The 21088-nt window shown below is 40.2% G+C and overlaps 1 protein-coding gene and 1 non-coding gene across 2 annotated transcripts in view; one reads left to right on the top strand and one right to left on the bottom strand.

Moving 5' to 3' along the window:
• Positions 1 to 21088, top strand: part of Cachd1 (cache domain containing 1) — a 226216-nt gene that overhangs the window by 40916 nt on the left and 164212 nt on the right. The gene's annotated exons all lie outside the window — the stretch shown is intronic.
• Positions 7675 to 7780, bottom strand: LOC122113178. The gene has a single exon (XR_006148397.1). It is a non-coding gene; the product is annotated as a U6 spliceosomal RNA (small nuclear RNA).

Here is a 21088-nt window from a genome sequence, read left to right as displayed (position 1 = left end):
TCCTTTCTTTCTTTCTTTCTTTTTTTCTTTCTTTCTTTCTTTCTTCCTTTCTTCCTTTTCTTTTTTTTTTTTGCCAGTCCTGGGCCTTGAACTCAGGCCTGGGCACTGTCCCTGAGCCTCTCTGTGCTCAAGGCTAGCACTCTACTACTTGAGCCCCTGTGCCATACCCAGCCTTTTCTGTTTATGTGGTGCTGAGGAAATCAACCCAGGGCCTCATGCAGGCAAGGAAAGCACTGTACCACTGAGCCACCTTTCCAGCCCCAGTGACATTTCTTATATGTTTTGAATGGCTGGAAAAAGCCTTTGTGATAGAGGGCAAATTATACATACAAACATTCATTCATACATACATATATAATGTATTTATATGTGCATGTATACACATGTATACACACATGTACATATATGTACATATATACATGAAGGAAAATGACATTTATGTGTGCTGGGCTTTATATATACATAAACATATATGTATATAATGTGCAAATAATCATGAACATATGCACGTTCATATACACATATTTATACACATGTATATGGTAAACTTGATGTGAGAGATGTTTACACATTTTTTTTTTCTCAAGGTAAGTAAGCATCTTCCAGACTCTTTTTCGGTCAAGCTGTACAAATACTGAGATGTTTATTTGTTTGTTTATACAGTACTGAGGATTTAACTGGGAGGCCTCACACATTTGCAAGGCAGCCATTCTACCACCTGGGTCCCTCTGCCAGCTCCTTTTTCCATTGATTATTTTCAGAATAATGTTTTGCATTATGCCCAAGCCAGTCTTTACTGTGATCTTCCTGTTTGTGCTTTCCTGTGATGCTGGTGACAGGCACATGGCAGTGTCCCCAGCCATTGTACTTAGCATGTGGCTGAGATAACAGGTAAACACCCAGTCATTGGTTGAGATGAGTCTTGGGAACTTCTTTTTGCTATGGCTGGCCTCAAACAGCAATCCCCTGATCTCTGCCTCCCAAGTAGCTTGGATTACACATTTGAATTACCACGCGCAGCAAGATATTGTTTATGTTGGCTGAATATTAATACCTTGTCTGTTGAACATTCTTACTCAAGAATTCTTACTCACACAGGTACAAAATTCCTGAACATGTTCCAGTTTTCTGTTTTCTATTGTCAGATTGTGAGAGCCTTGGCACTAGAGTTAAAATCTTGATTTTATTGCAAGTTAGAATGCCTTAAGGAAACTTTGTGGTCTTAGTTTCTCCATCTACAAATTTGTTACAGTACTTGTTGATCTATTTATCCTACCACTGTTATTTTATAAACCTTACCAAATGCAATTTGGTACTGTCTATGTTAGGGAGTGGCTGTCTTGAGCATTTTAGGAAATTATCAACATCTCTGGCCTTTTCCTACTAGATATCTGTAATGTCCTATACTGCCCTTCCCCTAACTCAAAAGTTGTTAGAAACAAAATCTCAACTGTTTGGGGACAAGTGGATCAAAACCATTCCGATTTTGAGAAATAACTTTAAAGCAAAGTAATGTCAGCCTGTGAAAGGCTGGTGTGAGCCAAAGAGCAGTTAGAAAACTGCTGGATAATTTCTTAAGTATCTGCTTTGGGGCTAGGGTGTGGTTCAAGTTGCAAGGCACTCATTCAGTGAGTATAAGGCTTTGAGTTCCAATCCAAGTGCTATGGACTAAGAGAGGAAATTTTGCTTTTTATAAAGCACTATGTTAAGTGCTTGTGAGAAAAAGGAGTCACAATCATGTGTAAGTTATTGTCCCAGCTTCCAAGTAGCTACAGTAGTTGGCGGTGATACAAGGTAGAATTTGCCAGCTTTGTGGCTTCAGGAGATATTTCAAAGACAGACTGACATTTGGCACTTAAATTCTAATGCAATAGGAAGAATAGAGATAGAAAGGACTTCAAGAAGAAACCAGGGCTTAATTTCTAGTCTTTTGCTAGGTTGCCAGTCTGAAAAAGGAAAGGAGTGAAATGGACTCTGAAGGCCGATGGTAAAACTAGACGTTGATGAGCCACTTGCAGGAAATTGTCATTGTAGAATGCCAGTCAGTTGCTGGCAGCCAAGTGTTAATCTGGGATGCTGTACCTTCCAGTTTTACAAGAAATGTTGAAAATGTGGATATTCAAGAATTGTGAGATTGTAAGGCAGCACCAGCAGTTCATGTGTGTAGTCCTGGCTACTCAAGAGGTTGAGATCTGAGGATCGCAGCCAGCCCAGAGAGACAAATCTGAGATTTCTTATCTCTAACTACCAAAAAGAAGTAGAGCAGTGGCTCAAGTGGTTGAGCTCCAGCCTGGAGCAAAAAAAGCTGAAGTGCTCAGACCCCGAGTTCAAGCTCCAATATCAGCACAAAATAAATAAATAAATACGTGAAATTTTAAACTTTGGCTCAGCTTAAAACAACACTGATTGTATTGCACAAACAAAAGTCCTTTGGCAGATCAAATGAAGTTGCCATTTGTACCCTGTATTCCAGATCATCTTTTTAGAGAAGACCTTTTTCTTAGTCTTCTCCACTGGAAGACAAGTTCAGTGGTGTTTCCCTGCTTTATATTGCTCCTTTCCACGCTTGGTTTACATTCTCCATTTGATCCTTGGCTATCAAGATAGCGTTTAGATCTGAAGCACTGACCTTAGCTTACATAAAATAGCATTTTTGGAGAACATGAAATCCTTTTTTACTTAAGAAGTCTCCAGGGTCCTCAGCTGAAAGTGAAACATGGAATGGTTGCCAGTAAATGCCTTTTGTAGCCTTGGGAATTCAAAGGTGATTAATCACTTGGTGGTAATAACTAGAGGACTCTATATACAAAAAAAAAAAAAAAAGAGTTAGAAGGTAAAGAGGCCAGAAACAACAAGTATGTCCATATGGCTCTTTTCAAGAATTGTCCATGTGGCTATCTAGCTGAAAGGGACTCTTGCCAGCCTGTGAGTTTTCCTTTATGGAGCACTACATAAAAGTCTTAGTTTTCATTTTTGTTCCTTTCACTGTTAGGTTTTGAAAAACTGAACCAAGGAGTGCAGGATGCAGCAGAGCTGTTGGCAAAGTGAAAGGACACCCCCTATATATGGTTTCTGTAGCCACCAGTAAGAATTCTCTTTATGCCATTCCTGTGGCTTAACCTCAGGGTCTGGGTACTGCCCCTGAGCTTTTGTGCTTAAGGCTAGCACTCTACCACTTAAGCCACAACTTCATTTCTGGTCTTTTGGGTGCTTAGTTGGCAATAAGAGTCTCAGAGAGGGGCTGGGAAGATTGCTCAGTGGTAGAGTGCTTGCCTTGCATGCATGAGGCCCTGGGTTCGATTCCTCAGCACCACATAAGCAAAAAGAAAAAAAGCTGGAAGTGGCACTGTGGCTCAAGTGGTAGAGCGCTACCCTTGAGCTGAAGAGCTGAGGGATAGCGCCCAGGCCCAGAGTTCAGGCCCCATAACCAGACCCCCCCGCAAAAAAAAACAACAAAAAAAGAATCTCAGAGATTTCTTGCCTGGGCTGTCTTTGAACTACAGTTCTCAGATCTCAGCCTCCTAAGTAGTTAGGATTGCGAGCATTAGCCAAAGATGCCTGGCAAGAAAGAGTTATGCTTTTTTGATAGTGTCCACATTCCAGGAGTGACCACATGCCTTTTTTTTTTTTTTTTGGTCGGTCATAGAGCTTGAACTCTGCCTGGGTGCTTCAAGCTCAAGGCTTCTTCAGCTCAAGGCTAGCGCTCTACCACTTGAGTCACAGCACCACTTCTGGTTTTCTGAGTGGTTTATTGGAGATAAGAGTCTCACAGACTTTCCTGCCTGGGCTGGCTTTGAACTGTGATCCTCAGATCTCAGCCTCCTGAGTAGTGAGGATTACAGGCTTGAGCCACTGACACCCAGAATGCCATTGGTTCTTAAGCATCAAACATAAAATACATTGCCACTGCTATGATGAAATCAATATATGTATCAGTCGGTACAATTTCTACTTGTCTGAATACTAACTTTGTACAAAGGCCTGGTTTATTCGTACAGAATCCTTATTTATCTTAATAACTGTAGGAAAAGCAATGTATAACTACTAGTTCATAGAGCTGCGTAACAGAGCTCCTGATTTCCCCTCTTGGCCCCCCCCCCCCCCCCCCTTTCTGTTCTGCCCTGGAGCTTGAACTCTGAGTTTGGGCAATGTCTTTGAGCTTTTTATGTTCAAGGCTAGTGCTCTATGACTTGAGCCACAGCTCCACTTCCAGCTCTTTTGGTAGTATATTGGAGATAAGAGTCTCATGAACTTTCCTATACAGGCTGGCTTCAAACCCCAAGCCTCAGACTCAGCTTTCTGAGTAGCTAGGATTACAGGTATAAGCACCCACCAGCTCCTGGCAAGATTTCTTGGTCAAATGGAGATTGCTTACCCATATATAAGCTTTCCACATCTCCTCATGTATGGTAGAATCAATGTGATTTTTGTCATGTTGGATGATTTGCAAGGGAACTGAGCACACAGATATGAACATACATAATAGATATGGTTATGACATAAAGGAGTAAAGATTAGGAATCCAGATTCATATGGATGTATTAGACTTTTTTCCTCTAATAAATCCATCATTGTAAGCCATTTAACAGTTTAATTATTTCTTCTCAACTGAACTAGATACTCTAAAAGAAATGTCTTGGGGGGATACATATTCAAAAACAAAATTGAGGAGCTGTGAAGGTTACAGACTTGCAGATTATAGAGGAAACAGGTAGGGAAATAATATAAACCTAGTTTGTGTGAGAAATTAGTTTTCTCAATTCAGATGTATTTCCAGTTTGCTTGGTTTGACATTTGTTTAGGACCTCTGGAATATAATATGCTTATGCAATTAAAAAGGAAAATGAGTATCTGTCCTTGCAAGTTCCAAATATCTCAAAGCATTTTTTTTTACCCATCTTAAATCATCATGACTGTTAGTATTCATGTTGATACGGCTTCCTTATATGAAAAATGCTGTTTTGCAACAGCTGTAGTTGTGTTGCCTGAATTCATGCCAAGTCAGTTGAGATTGAGCCGCAGGGACTGCTTGTTAGCTCCCTAGCTGCCTGGGAGAGAAGGAGATGTAAAATTAATGTACGAAGAAGGGCCTGTTTTCTGGTACTATTTAGGGATGCAGGTGGTCTGAAGTGGTGTGCAGAAATTAAACTAAAATGTTAATCTGTCTGTGTTTAGGGAACAGTGGCTGAGGCTCATGGCTCCATCTCTATTGGTCTTAATTGTAAAAAAGGAAGGGCACTGATTTTCTTCTTTCTTTGGCTTAGTTCTACTTCTTGAAGTAAAAACACATCTGAAATTTGAGATATTTGAGATGTTTCAGTTTTTGGAATTTAAGGTGTCCTTAGGATTGGAGAAGACAGTGAAAGAGATCATTAGTGACATTCTTACGTGTAGTCTACAAATAGTTGAGAAAATATATGTTTACTCAAGATTTTTCTTGATAAACAGCATGTAAACTAGACCAACTCTAAATATTTTCAGAATTAATTCTAACTTCCAGATAATGACCTGTGCAGTCCTTTTTGAGCAATGTAGTTCCAATTTTTTTGAGGGAGCAAAGGGAAGAGGCAAGGATCACACTAGTTCGGCAGTTGCTCTACCACCAGCCCTTACTGCTCTAGTTATATTTCTGGTTATTTTTCAGGTTAGAGTCTTGTCTTTTTTGCTAAGCAATAATCCTTTTATTTTACCTGTCTGTCTTAGCTAGGATAAAAGGCATGTACCACTATGCCGAGCTTTTTTGTTGCTAACTTTTTTTTTTTTTTTGTCGGTCGTGGGGCTTGAACTCTGGGCCTGGGCGCTGTCCTTCAGCTCTTCAGCTCAAGGCGTGCACTCTACCACTTGAGCTACAGCGCCACTTCCGGTTTTCTGGTGGTTTATTGGAGATAGGAGTCTCACAGTCTTTCCTGCCCGGGCTGGCTTTGAACCGCGATCCTCAGATCTCAGCCTCCTGAGTAGCTAGGATTATAGGCGTGAGCCAGCCCGGCTTGTTGCTAACTTTTTGAGATGGCCTTAAAATGATTTCCTCCCAATCTCTGCCTCCAGAGTAGATAGGATTACAAGTGTGAGTCACTGTGCCTACGTCCAATTGTTAATACCATCCTTTTTACAGCTTTGTTTTGTTTTTGTACTTCATGATTTTGCAATCAGTTATCACTTTCTTTCCATTCTCGTGTTAGCTCATTAATTTCAGCATTAAGCAGCATATAGTGTTCTAGTATGTAATATTTCAGTGTAATTTTTGGTATGATTCTAGAATAGTTGCTTGTTGATCTGTATCACCATTAGATACGTGCTTATCACTACAGTGCCTACAATATCTGACACATATTAGGTGCTTAACAAATATTTACTCATTGTTCAAATTCTGACCATGAGGACCAAATAATGAGGCAGACACTACACTGCATTTTCATGAACGTGATCTCATTTTATTGATCTTTACAATATTCTTATACAATAAGCATCATTATTTTTATTTATAAGATTATTACCTTCATATGAGTCGCAAGGGTTAGAAGAAGGGGTCTAGAGTTGAACCCAGGCTTTTATTTGATTACTAATCATTTTACTCTCCTTCTAGGGGATGATGTCAAATAAATATTTCTAGGTACGTTTTTTCCATAAGAGCTTTCTCTGAACTTATGAGAGAGTAATGCTTTTTCATACTTCAGATCTTTCCCTCTAGTAAGCAAAATCTACAAAATTTGCCTAGCAGGATTAGGATAGGAAATACAGCATTGGAATTAAGTAGAATCAGATGGACTTATTTTCATTTTGACTTCTCTGTTGGAGAGCCTAACCCAAGCCATTCCTGCCTCAATTTTATCTTGTAAATAAAGTAATAATATTATGAAAAGCTTTGTTTTATTATTCTTTGAACCTGACTTGATGCTGAAGTAGAGGGTTCCATCCTGACCTCGTGTGATGAGTGACACTGAAAATACAGGTACATGAAAAATATGTTGTAAAATTATTTTCAGGCAATGTATACAAGATGTATATGAGACATAAGGGAACTTTATGTTTGGACTTTGGCCCCATCCCCATATATTTCACTAGATAAATTCAAATATTCAACAATTTGAAATGTAAAACGCTTATGGTCACGAGAATTTTGTCTGAGGAATACTCAACCCATAGATCCTATCTCACAGCTTTGTGAGGATGTCAGGAGGTAATGCAGGCAAAATGTCTGGGATATAGTAAGTTCTGAATAACTACTAGCGTTCATAAAAGTTAGTAAATATCCAGCACTTTAAGAAAATGTATTTTTATTATCTGTAAGTAGTTGTGCGAAGGAGTGTACCCTTCAATGAAGCAGTTCATGAATATAATGCATCTTGATCAATATTACCCTTTCTTCATTCCCCCCAATCCCTCTTAATTGGACTCCTTCCCTTGATTTTCTTGGATTTTGTAGGTTTGTTCATTGAATTTCATGACTGAATTTCTCCCTTCCCTCAAAATTCCTATGTGTATCTATACTACATTTTCCTGATCCTTTTGCTCATTGAGGGGCAGCTAGGCGGATTTCATACCTTGGCTATGGTGAATACTTTGGCTGTGATGAATAGTGCTGCAATGAACATGGTTGTCCAGGTTTTTTTTTTATTGTATCTTAGCTTGTAATTTTTTGGTATTGCAAGATCATAAGGTAGATTTATGTTTAGTAAAATGATGGAATGCTTCATAGATTTGTGTTTCATTCTATGTAGAGGTCAGGTTACTCTTCACTGTATCATTCCAATTTTAGTCTATATGCTGCCAAAATGAGCATACATACACACACACACACACACACACACACACACACACACACACACACTTGCTCATCTGGTACTCTACTTCTTGAACCATGCCTCTAGCCTTGCTTTCTGCAGATTATTTTGGAGATGGAGTCTCATGTACTTTGCTGCCCCAGCTGGCTTTAAACTGTGATTCTCTGAATCTTAGCCTTCCCACAATTTAGGATTATAAGAATTAGCCACTAGCACCTGACAGTAACCCAACTTATATTTATTTCCTACACTTTATCTGACCCAACTTTTATTACACTTTATCTTAACTAAAAGGCTGAGAAGTGATCATATATACATATATGTATACATGTACATGTACATGTACATATTTTTCAATGCTCAGAATTGGACCCACGACCATATGTATATGCTAATGACCTATCACTGACCTATATCCCAGCTCTGGGGTGGGGGTGGGGGAGAGGGCGGACAATATGTATATGTGTGTATGAGTATGAGTACATGCTGTGCTAGGGACATTTTGGTTCTAATTCATCACTTATCAAAGCAGACAACAGTCCTTGCAACCAAGGATTTACTTACTGCTTGAATTCTGTTAGGAAAGCTAGACAATAGACATAATGAATACTGAGAAATATATATCTATATATGTGTATATATATGTTGAAGGGTGGCTAGTGCTATTAAATAAAAAATGAATTAAGATAAAGTGAATCAAATGATTGTGGGAGGGTGGCTGGGGAAGCCAAGAGGCTGCAATTAAAGAAAGATTCACTGGGCTGAGGATGTGGCTTAGTGGCAGAGTGCTTGCCTAGCATGCATGAAGCCCTGGATTCCATTCCCTAGTACCACATAAGCAGAAAAAGCCAGAAGTGGCTCTGTGGCTCATGTGGTAGAGTGCTAGCCTTGAGCAAAAGAAACTCAGGGACAGTGCCCCGGTCCTGAAGTCAAGCACTAGCCCTAAGAGATTGGGGGGGGGGAAGGGGGGAAGAAGAGGAGGGGGAGAGGGAGAGGGAGAGGGAGGAAGGTAGGTTTACTGCAGGCCTAATTGAGAAAATGATTAGATTTACAGGAAATGAGGGGTTTGTTATCTCCATAAACAGAATCTCTCTCTAAATAGTGCCTGGCAGGGTGGTGTGAGCAGCAAGGAGGCTGGTACAGCAAGGCAGTTAGAAGGACTTCTGTGGCTTAAAAGAGGTCACTGTAACAGGAAGCAAGGGGGAATGTTGAGAAAAGGAATCCTACGATCAACTTTAGATTGGAATTAGCCATCATAAAGCTTCACTTTGTCACTATGAACTTTGTACATGCACAGTGGACCACCTAGTTATTTTTCTTATTAGTTTAACCTTTTGCACTTTAAAGGTGTGTGTATGAAGATCTAGCTATCTATCTAACTATATCTATTTATCCACCTATATATATATATATGTATCTCTATCTATCTATCTATCTATCTATCGTCTATCTATCTATCTATCTATCTATCTATCTATCTATCTATCTATCTATCTATCTATCTATCTATCTATCTATCGTCTATCTATCTAGCTAAATGGTGGTGTGGGCTGAGGAGGTGTATTCACCACCCCAGGACAGCTGCCCTGCATTCTCTAAACCACTGATTGAATTTAGCAGTCCTGTGGCTATATTGGTTGTATTCCTTGGGAAACAAAGGAGATGATTAGATCTTAAGAGGGAAAGAAAGTGGGATGCTGTGGTAACACAGCTTGTGATTCTCTTTGAACATGACTTCATCTCTTGTAGGATTCCCTTAGCAAGTCAGGAAGCCTTTGTAGAGGATCCTGGGAAGTGCTGGCTTGGTTTAGTGTTTTAAAATGTTCGTATCTCCTTACAGGGAGGAGGATCCATTATAGGGTAAAAGGAAGAGCTTAAGTGTAGCCATTTGTCAGCTCCTGACCTATGCTTAACTTTTCAACTCTAAGCCAACAGCCACAGACCTACTGTCAGCACACACGTGAGCAGAAACTATTTCAGTGCTGTTTTTAGTGAGAATCAATGACTCTTCAACCACTCTCAACCCCAGCATGCTCTTCTGTTCTTTCATTTTTATATGTCTTCTCAATCAAGTTATTTAAAAGTTCATTTTGTTTTAATGCATACACAAGAATAGGAGAAAAACAAAGGAGGGGGTAACAATATTTGACAAGAAATACATGCATTACCTTATGTAACTGTAACCCCTCTGTACAGCATCTTTACAATAAAATTAAAAGAATATGGTAATGTTAGTTAGAGAATTGTAGAGGGGTGGAAACAGATCAGGATGTAGCATTCTTGCCACACGGGATAGGTGCAGAGGACCTACGTGCTTTCCCAGCCTGGTCAGCAGCCTAGCATCTAGGCCATTCAGAGCCCTAGTCTCAAAATGGGTTGGAATCAGACATGTCTTCTCCCACTCCCAGGATAGGAAAATATGAGGCATGCAGATACCACCAAATTACTAGTTTTATTACTCTACATGCTTGGAAGTACCTTTCTGGGAGACATAATTATTTGGGAAGGGACAAAGAATGGGATGATTAAGTTTAACCTTTTGTAGAGCACATACACAGAGCTAGTGTATTTCCCTACTGCTCCATTCCCATTGCGGTGCAGTTCTTGGTTTCCCATCATCTCTCAGATGGATAAGGGCCTAATCTAAACCATCAGCATGGACCTAACACCCACTTCATGCTTGTCCTCTATCTAATGGCTCTGTGAGTATCTGTGGCTCAACCTTCCTCCATGGTGTCAATCATTAAGGCAAGGTTAGAGATGGGGACTGCTTAGTGAAGTTAAAGTTTTACAAGTGAGGGGCTATTCATTAGCAGGAGGTATGGTGGTTTTGTTTTGTTTTTTAAAGTCTCAGCTCCCTTGTTATCTATTTAATGACAAATACTTGAAGAGAGAATTTGCTCAAAAATCTCTGTCATCCACTAATAGCTTCTTGGACCTGATTGATAAACTCTTTGCCTTCAGCAGTGGAAATGTGGGAAAATCCCAGGTGCTGAATAAATATTCTAGCTTGGGAAGGCAGTGGAGGCTTTTGATGGAATTCCAGCCAAGTAAGAATGCAAGGATCCTATCATGTTCCCAGAAGAGGTCTGATTCAGAAATGGAAACGTGGAGACCTTGCAAAAATTATTATCTAGCCGGGTGCTGGTGGCTCATACCTGAAATCCTAGCTGCTCAAGAGGCTGAGATCTTAGGATCACGGTTCAAAACCAACCCCGGGCAGGAAAGTCCGTGAGACTCTTATCTCCAATAAACCACTAGAAAACCGGAAGGAGCGCTGTGGCTCAATGGTAGCGTGTTCTCCTTGAGCTGAAGGCTGAGTGATAGCGCCCAAGCCCAGAGTTAAAGCCCCACGACCGACCAAAATAAATAAATAAAAATTATTCATCTGCTTCAGGCCCCAGTTTCCTTATCTCTAAAATGAAAAGATTGAGAGCTCAGTCACAGGAACTCATTGTTTCCTTCTAGTTCTTTAAAACAAACTCACCCATACTATCTGAATTAACTTTTCTTGCCAGCAAAAAGTAAGTTATTACTGACTGCCCATTCGCTGTCAATCAGATCCTGTGAGCAGCACAAGTAAACCAGAATTATAATTATAATACTAAATTGGCATCATTCCAAACCCAAACCAAAAAACCTTTTCCCCCTTAATCTTATAAAGCATACATTTTTTTCTCTTTCTTTTCTTTTAAAGATTGTACACAGCTCTCAATGATTACCACCTGTTGCAAACCTCAGCCAATTGGGTAGGTCCAAGACCTAGAGGTTTGGGAGAAGTGGATTTTGATAGTAGTAAGGGAGGTTTACTACTGTCCCCACAACCTTGCTAACTAGATATAACTAAAATAAATCAGAGACAAGATTCTGCTACACATAAGTCATTCGCTAACAGCTACCTATCAGGAAGCACACATAAAATCATCCATACAAAATTACTCTCTGCTTAATGAAGTCTCTGCGCTCTTCTTTTTTCTTTTCCTTTTCCTTCTTCTTTTTTTCTTCTCAGTTCTGGATTTGAACTCAGGGCCTTGCTTGGCAGGGACTCTAACCCTTGAGTCAGTCTACCCTTTTATATTGGTTATTTCTTGAGATAAGGGCACTCTTTTATGCCTGGGATCTCCTGGACTGTGATCCTCTTATTTATACTTCCCACTGGAGTTGGGATAATAGGTACATGCTACTATACCCCAGCCTTCGGTTGAGATGGAATTTCATGAACTTTTTTCTGGGCTGGCTTCAATCTGTGCTCCTCTTGAGCTCCAGCTCCTGAGTAGTTAGAATGCCAAGTGTGAGCCACCCTGTCTGACCAGCTCTCTTAGAGTCAGGTTGTTCTCACCATTGCTTTGTATGAAAAGCTTTACCAACTGCCATTACAACAATGCAGACAACACCTAGCAACTGGAAATCTTCCAACAGGGCTGGATTCATGGCCATTTAGGGGGCAAACTTATCAAGGCTGAAGCCTTATTCATACAAAGGTAGGGGTACCTCTAAAACACTGGTCAATTTTCATGGCTTGAACATATCTTTAATTTCCCAAGTGAGGGCTCATTTGCTAGCTTTAGAAACCATTCATTTCAAAGACACTCAGAAAACCACCTCTGACATTCACTTTGATAACTGGCCAAGGGCCTGGTGTTGATTAAGTTGATAATAGTAACATTTGCCATTATATGAGCTGAACGGCTTCAAGCTTCGAACCTAAGCTACCGACGCCTGGAGAGTGTCTTCCTGAATAGAAAGGCACTTGCATTGGAGTTGTAGTTTTACCTAAGTAACTCATGTGGTATCACATCATGTGTATAGAGTGACTGCTAAGTTAGCCCTAATGTTAGTTCTAACATTACCTTTGGAGCCCATGCTAGAATCTACTGCTACTAATGGCACTCTGTAGGAATAGACTTTGAACTTATTTGTCACAATTCTCCTTTGTTCCAAATGCAGCTTAACTTCCACATACTGTGAACCATTTCTGGCTACTGAGCGGGAAGTCATTAGTTACTATTTATTGAGCACTTCCTGTGTGTTAAGTACTTTATCTCATCTATCCTATAAAGCAGAGCTCTGGCTCCATTTCTTAGATGAGAAGATGGAGGCCGTGGAAGAGATACAACAGGTAGGACTCTTCAGAGCTGCATTTGTTTATTCTTGCTGAAAATGCAGGGGCTTCAGCAATATGAATTTATAATGTTACGTGCAGCGCATAACTCTGGGATTGCAGGCTTGAACCATTGTACTTAGCCCAACTTGGATTAATTCTGATATATGACATAAGGTAAGGTTCCAACTTATTACACATGTGGTTATTCACTTGCTTCAGCATGGTTTATTGGAAATATGCTTTGCTCAGATGGTCTTGATACTTTTCTAAAATCAGGTCACTATAGATGTGTACGGTAGTTAGTTCCTATGTAAGCTGTTACCATTGGGGAAGATGGTTGAAGGATATATGGTAACTTGCTAGATTATTTTTGCAGCCTATAAATCTGAGTATCTTTTCAAGAGAAGTGTTTCTCTCCCTTTCTCTTGTGCCAGTACATGAGCCTTGAACTCATACCTTGTTTGTTTGTTTTTGTCGGTCGTGGGGCCTGAACCCTGGGCCTAGGCACTGTCCCACAGCTCTTCAGCTCAAGGCTAGCACTCTATTGTTTGAGCCACAGCGCCACTTCCTGCTTTTTCTGCTAATGTGGTGCTGAGGAATTGAACCCAGGGCCTCATGCATGCAAGGCAAGCACTCTACCACTGAACCACCCTCCCAGCCCCAGACCTTGTGTTACTGTTTGGCAATTGGTACTCTACCGCTTGAGCTACAACTCTACTTCTGCTTTTTGCTGGCCAACTGGGGACAAGAATTTCATGGATTTGTCTGCTTTCCAACAGAGATTCTCACACAGATCTTAGCCTCTGGAGAAGCTAGGATTATAAATGTGAGCCACCACTTATTCTTAGGGCATAAGTAATCCAATAGACCTGGGCTCATTGACTAGTTTCCTCCTAATTATGAAAATGCCACTCAGAAAATGGCTTCCCTTAGGTTACTGTGGTATATTCTCCCTTCTAAGTGAAAAAGGTAGCACTTCAGCTACAAGGTGAAGCCTGCAGTGATTTCAGCCCCAGGAACTAAATCATATTATGTTGTAAGCACTGCCACAGATCTAAAGCAAAACCATGAGAGGCCATGGTGTGGTCCTCTTCCCAGTGTGCATGGTCAGTACAGCACTCTGATTTCAACATGAGTGAGGGTTTGATAGTATTCGAGAATTATGATTCGTATACTCTTTGTGGTATTATTTTTGTCAAGTCTTAGAAGTGTTAGGCTTTGGATTTACAAACCATTTGACAGTGTATGTTTAATTTTCCTCAGAAGTCTAGATTGGGGAAAGTAGGCATATGGATGGACAGTATTAAGTATAAGCTGATCTGATAATAATGGATATGTGGATGCTTAATATACCATTTTATCGTCTTTTATAGGTTTTCCATAATGGAAAAAAATTGTGGGTGGGTTGTTTTGAATATAGTGGTTGGAGCTTTTGAGAAGTCTCTTAGTCATTTTGCATTATTATGACAAAGTACCTGAGAAAAACAAAGGATTTTTTTCGGGGTAGAGAAGAACTATTAGGGTTTGAACTCAAGGCTTCATGCTTGCTATATGTAGGCAGGCATTCTACCACTTCAGCCTCTAGTCCATCTTTACTGTAGTTATTTTCTTTTTTCTTTTTTTGGGGGGGGTCCGGTGGTAGGGCCTGAACTCTGGGCCTGGGTGCTGTCCTTCAGCTCTTCGGCTCAAGGCTAGCGCTCTACCACTTGAGCCACAGTGCCACTTCCAGCTTTTTTTCTTTTTGCTTATGTGGTGCTGAGGAATCGAACCCAGGACCTCATGCATGCAAGGCAAGTGCTCTACCACTGAGCCACCTTCCCTACTGTAGTTATTTTCTAAGTCGACTCCCAACTTTTTGCACAGACCAGCCCAGACTGTGATCCTCCTATTTAAGCTTTCTGCCATAGCTGTGGATGAAAAGTGTGTACCACAGCGCCAACTTTTTCTCTTGAGATGGGATCTTGTGAACTTTAGCCTCAAACCATGATCCTCTCAATCTCCACCTCTCCAGTAGCAAGGATTATATAGGTGTGAGCCACTGTGCCTGGCTGAAAGGTTTCATTACATAGTGGCTTAATGCCACAGTTCCTGGGGAGATATGGGAGAACAAAACAGGCCATAACAGGTAGAGAGAAACAGGAAGAGGACAAAATGTGAACTGAAAGATATATGTCAGTTTCTTGCTTCCTGCAACCAAACCTCCCCTCCTAAGAGCTTGTTCAGCATGAACCCATCAATGAATTAGCATCTTCATGGTTCAAGCACCTCTCAATACTGCCACCAACTGAGGGCCATGCCTTCAACCAAGGTTTTGAGGAGGGGAGAGGGTATCATATCTAAAACATAACAAGAGGCATTTCCATTTGGAACCGAGGTGCTTTTACAGAGGTTAGGAGTGTTTCTATATTTGTGTGCTGGTGTGGAGGAGCACAGAGGAGCAGTTCTTAGAACTTGCACTCAAGAAAGGCATGACTCATCTGGGGCCAGCTAGAGTCCTAAAAGAGTGAATCTTTTACTTCCAGTGCTCCTTTTGCCCCATATGTTATGGGTGCTGATCTGCTGTGCTCTGTTTTTGTTATGTTTTAAATTTCTGAAGCCACTTAAAACAGATGACTCTCTAAATCTTTGCACTTTTTAAATGTTAAGTTTATAAAGAAAATAGAAACTTACCAACACAGGATGTTATAATAAATGGGAGCTTATACTTGATAATTAGAAAAAGTCAGAAATAGTCTCTAGAGAGAAACTGGTGACTTGAGGTTGAACTGTATTGTTTTCCAGCACCTGGTTGTTCTGTTTGTAGGAGAGTTTTGCATCCTTTATTCTTTTTGTTCTCTGTTTCTAATGAATAAATGGAGTATGTGAGTCTGTTTATCTCCAAGTCAGATTCTTTCATAGAATTGTTACAGCTCTGTATTCAGATGACTAAAGCTTCCAGAACAACGTTGAATTGAAAAATCTGTACAAGAAAAGGTCCCCATCTGGAAATTATTCTATGCTTTTTTCTTGGTTTTGGTAGTATAATGAAACATGAGCATTCCAACTCCTTGTGATTGTTAAACTCTATGATATAAATGGTGCCAGGCTCTGAAAAGACTCCTAAAGCTTCTGCTGATTTATTTTTGAGTTTGCTTTTTGCTTTTATTTTTACTAGCTTTCAACGAAAACTAATTATGAGACTATCCTTGCTGCTTTAGCTGAAAGGAAGAATCGTGGTAAGCCGCTATAAATTATTTGACTCTTTTGAAAAAAATGATAAGCTAGTCTGGGAATGAATAGTGATCACTATGTAAATACTTTATATGTGGGAAATTTTCATTTTTCTCAGAAGCATACTTTGTGAATAGTGTTTTGTGAAATTGGCTCCGTATCTCGTTCTGTGCAACATGGTTCAACATCGTGTTGTTTTAGATTGTTTTTGTTTTTTAATACTTGACTGTGACTTTTCTTAAATTACAAGCCTGGTTTGTGCTTCAGGTTGCCTTAATCATGAGAAAGAAATAAGAATAGTGAAATATTTAACACTTCACTTTGTAAAATGTTTTCCCTGTGAAATTCACCAAGTTTCTAAGGGTGATAATGGCCAGTAGGACATTATCACAAGCCAAAGAAGAGTTTCAGAAAAGAATGGATCCAGAAGTGACTTTCTGTGTGAAAGAATAATTAAATGGCAGGATTATGGGGTCTGCCTTGCCTTTGTAGCCTAACTTACTCTGGCTGGCCTTAACCTTGAGCTCAAGCAATACCTCCTCAGCCTATAGCTAGAGCTACAGCCAGCTACCATGCATGCTATCTTGTCTGCTCCTTGGAATATCTTTTTTTTTTTTTTTTTTTTTCAGCACTGGAGATTGAAGTCAGGCACTTAAACTTGCTAAGTGTTTTAGCCATATACCCATTCCAGTCCTTTTTTTTTTTTTTTTTTTTTTTTTTTTGTCGGTCGTGGGGCTTGAACTCTGGGCCTGGGCGCTGTCCCTCAGCTCTTCAGCTCAAGGCGAGCGCTCTACCACTTGAGCTACAGCGCCACTTCTGGTTTTCTGGTGGTTTATTGGAGATAGGAGTCTCACAGTCTCTCCTGCTCGGGCTGGCTTTGAACCGCGATCCTCAGATCTCAGCCTCCTGAGTTGCTAGGATTACAGGCGTGAGCCACCAGCACCCGGCTTAGTCCTTTATTTTTTATTTTTTATTTGTCTTTTAGATAGAGTCTCATTCTTTTGTTGAGGCCAGCAAATCTCTACCTTGCGTTAGCTGGGACTACTATGGGCATGTGTTTCCATACCAGATGTGCTTTTGAGATAGTTAGTCTCACTACCTTTTACCCAGTCTGGCTTCTAACTATGATCCTCCTGAGTAGCTAGGATTATGAGCATATGCTACCACACCCAATTCTTTTTGGAATAGTTCTAATGTTTTTCAATGATAAAAATAATGATAAAAATAACTGATGGCGGGGGGGAGAGTGGGAAAGTGAGGGAGGGAAGGGCTAGTAGGAGAAAAACAAAGGATGCTCGACAGAAATGTACCTTACTGATGTTACTATAACCCTTCTGTACAGCATCTTTACAAGAAAATAAGAGAACAAACAGTAGTGATAATGATAATTAAATGATGATAGTTTTATTTGTACTTATTATATTCCTGGACCTTTTGCTTTGCTTTTTCTTTTTTACTATAGCAATCTTAAAAGTTGGCGAGATTCCTGTTTCTCTTTGTGTATGTTTGTGGTACTAGAGTTTAAACTCATGACTGGGCTTTTACTTGCTTGGCAAATGCTCTACCACTTGGGTCACATCTCCAGCCCTTTGCTCTAATTATTTTTAAGATAGGCTCTCACCTTTTGTTCAGGCCCATCAGGATTACCATCCTCCTATTTACTCTTCCACCATAGCTGGAATGGCAGGCATATTCCACCATGCCTAGCATTTTCTGTTGAGATGGAGTCTGGTGAACTCTTTGCCAAAGTTGGTCTTGAACTTTGATTCTCCCAACTTCTGACTCGTGAGAAGCTAGGATTACAGGCATGAGCAAGCATGTGCCCAAGTAACTAGCCCAAAGTGTCACTGTTAGTGAGTGGTTGGAGAATAAGGATTTGAACTTTATGAGCAGAAGAGCCCTAACTACCTCTCCATGTATCCATACCCAGTATATGCCTTGCTCTGCCACCACTGGGCACTTTGGCACTCTTTTCTCTTTCCTAATGGAATATATGTCATAATACCATAATACTGGGTTTTCTGATTCTGCTCTCTAATTCTTCTGAAGCTCCTATAAATCAAGCCCAGAAAAAAAAATAGATATTTGGTCATTTGCCAAAAATAGCATTGAGAAATTAGTACTCAAGGTCAGAGACAGAGGGAATAAAAAACAGGATACTCCAAAGGTTTAAACTGACAGAAATGGTGAAGAATTTCTCAATGATTAATATATAGTCAAAGATTGTCAACTTGAAATTTACTCAAGATTTGAAACAAACCTATCAGACATCCTTTATCTTCCCTGTAAGATGCCTACGTCATAATGGATGCTTTGAAAAGTCTTGTGTAGTTTTGACATGCTTCTTCTCCATGTAGCTCACATAATTCCTTATCTGGTATCTTTTCCACTATGCTATATTTACTGACGTTCAAGTGCAGTAGCTTGAAGGGCGTAAATCTTTAGAATCATTGCTATTTTTCAGTTTCAGATGTAGGTCAGACATTCACGGGGATAGCTCACATTGCAATACTTTCCCAAATATAAAGGTTATCTCCACTTAATTGATCCCATATGTGTGGTGTGTTTTAACTGGTTAGACTTTCCCCTGGACACTGCAGGTTTCTATGAGATAATAGCAACAGTGCATTTTTCTGCCTGCTTGGGAGGCCTTGGGAGGGAACCTAAATACAGAACAAAGAATGGTTGGCGGGACTCCCCTTGAAATAGAGCATTGACCATTGTTAATTTTATGGCATCTCAGAAAACTGTAGGCAAAGCTGAACAACCTGCCTATAGGATTTTCATGTGGTTATGAATTCTTGGGAATTTGTGTGATTTGTGTGTTTATGTGAGCATGTATGTGCTGATCCTGGGGCTTAAAACGCTCAGCTTACTTGCTGCTCACTGCCAGCGTTCTACCACTTAAGCCATGCCTCCAGCCCAGCTTTTCTTGCTGGTTAATTGGAGATGAAGTCTTGTCTCACAAATTTTCTGTCTGGGCTGCCTTTGAACCTCATTCTTTCAGGTCTTAACCCCCTAAGTAGCTGGGATTATAGATGTAAACCACTAGTGCCCAGTTTAGTTTGGCTTTTGTTCAGGGTATGTGTTTATTATTAAAATTATTGTTGCCTTTAAATAGATAGGTGATCTAGGACCTTGATTGAACTGAATCTCTATTATTAGAGCCCACTCCAACATTACTTTATTAGATTAGATGAGCTAGGTTACCTTGTTAAGATCAGAATCAGGAGTAAGAATTTGCATTTGAGCAAAACACGCTTGGGACAAGCCACAATCACTAGAATGCATGTTTGTTAGTTGAAAATATGCCGTTTTGTGTGTGCGCACATGTGCATGCAAGCACAGTACATATGTGCCTCCGTCCTGGGCCCTGAATTCAGGCACTGTACCTGAGCTTTTATGCTTAAGACTAGTGTTCTACCATGTGAACTGCAGCTCTACTTTCAGATTTTTGATTGTTAATTGGAGACAGAGTCTCACAGACTTTCCTGCCCTGGCTAGCTTTAAACTGGGATCCTCAAATCTCAGCCTCCTGAGTTGCTAGGATTGCAGGTGTGAGCTACCAGGGCCTGGCTTAAAGTGGTCTTTTTTGTAGTGGCATCCACACCTGCAGATCAGTCATGTGCTCACAGAGTAAGATCACAAACTGCCATTTATTTGTTTTAAGGCTGGTTGTGTGTATAGGTATCTGAGCTACTCTTAAGTACTTGTATGATTCCAAGTTATGAATAGAATTAATCCTTTCATCTGCCCTTTCTTTTTCATTCATCTTTCACTGGAGATAAATGAAGCAGTAATTAATGTCTATCTATGGGACTATGAGAACAGCAAGTGCCTTAATAAGTAGCAGGCGGGGGGGGGGGGGCGGGGAGTGGAGTTTGGGAATGAGATACAAACAAGTTATTAATGAGAATAACACATTATTCCCAGAAGAAAAGAAAAGTTGCAGCCTGCTATGACTTGCTTTGGAATCCATGAGAAGTCCTGAGAGGGCTGATTGCCCTTTAACTTGATTCTTTTAGAATCAAGTTTAAAGAAGCTGTGAGTGAAGCAAGAAGCTGTGAGTGAGGCGGGTGGTATTAGGGGAAGAAGTAATTAAGTTAGAGTTTGCAAATCAATGAAATGAAGCAATTTCCCATTCCTACTAATGTGCAAAGTTTCCACATTTATTTATTTTCCATGTACATCAAGAGACTGTTCTCTTCCTTATAGCCAGGAACCCTGCTCTAAGAGACCCTCAGCTATTGTGTGAACTTGTCTTCCATCTTCCTTCTTTCCTCTTCCATCTAGACAGAGAGGCATGGAAATCCCAACTAATTAATTAGTGGAACTCTTTTATGCACTCAGTACCTTTGGTCTGTAACACACAATCCAAAGTCAGGTTTTCATGATTTCTCTTATTAAATAGAGAGGAAAATCCAACAGAGAGTGTTAGAGATTTGTCCTTTAAAAGATACCTTTAGCAAAACTAATGAAAAATAATTTGATAGCTTTAGATTTTATTTTTGGTAATGGATGGAGGATGGTACTGGGGATTGAACCCAGGGCCTTGCAACTACTCTGTAGGCAACTACTTTGCCACTTGAGTCTAAACCTATTTGATTCTCATTAAATGACATGAATAGAGCACTATGGTACAGATGCAGACCTCCTTGCTTTCAAGAAATGAGGGTGCCATTTTCCTGTCCCCCTTTCTATTTCTATAAACATTGTTATAGATCAAAGATAATCTCCAAACTAGACTCATTGAGTGCTGTCCAGCAGATGTTCAGACTGATCTCTGTTGACATGTTCAAAGTGACATTACCAAAACATGAAGCCGTTTCAGTCCCCCCAATTAGAGCCATCAGAGCAAATTGTAGTTCCTCTCCTGGCTTGAGGTGGTAGAAGTTCTTTCTTGAAGAAGTCTCGTGATGCCCTGTTCTGTGCAGTAGCAATGGGAACACACCTATACTGGATCCTGCTCTGAAAGCATTTCATCTGCTAGCAT

This window comes from Dipodomys spectabilis, unplaced genomic scaffold, assembly GCF_019054845.1.
Source record: "Dipodomys spectabilis isolate Male_0828 unplaced genomic scaffold, ASM1905484v1 ptg000002l, whole genome shotgun sequence".
Classification (NCBI taxonomy): domain Eukaryota; kingdom Metazoa; phylum Chordata; class Mammalia; order Rodentia; family Heteromyidae; genus Dipodomys; species Dipodomys spectabilis.
The sequence above is the reverse complement of the archived record's forward strand: the minus strand, read 5'-3'. Positions and strand labels throughout refer to the sequence as shown.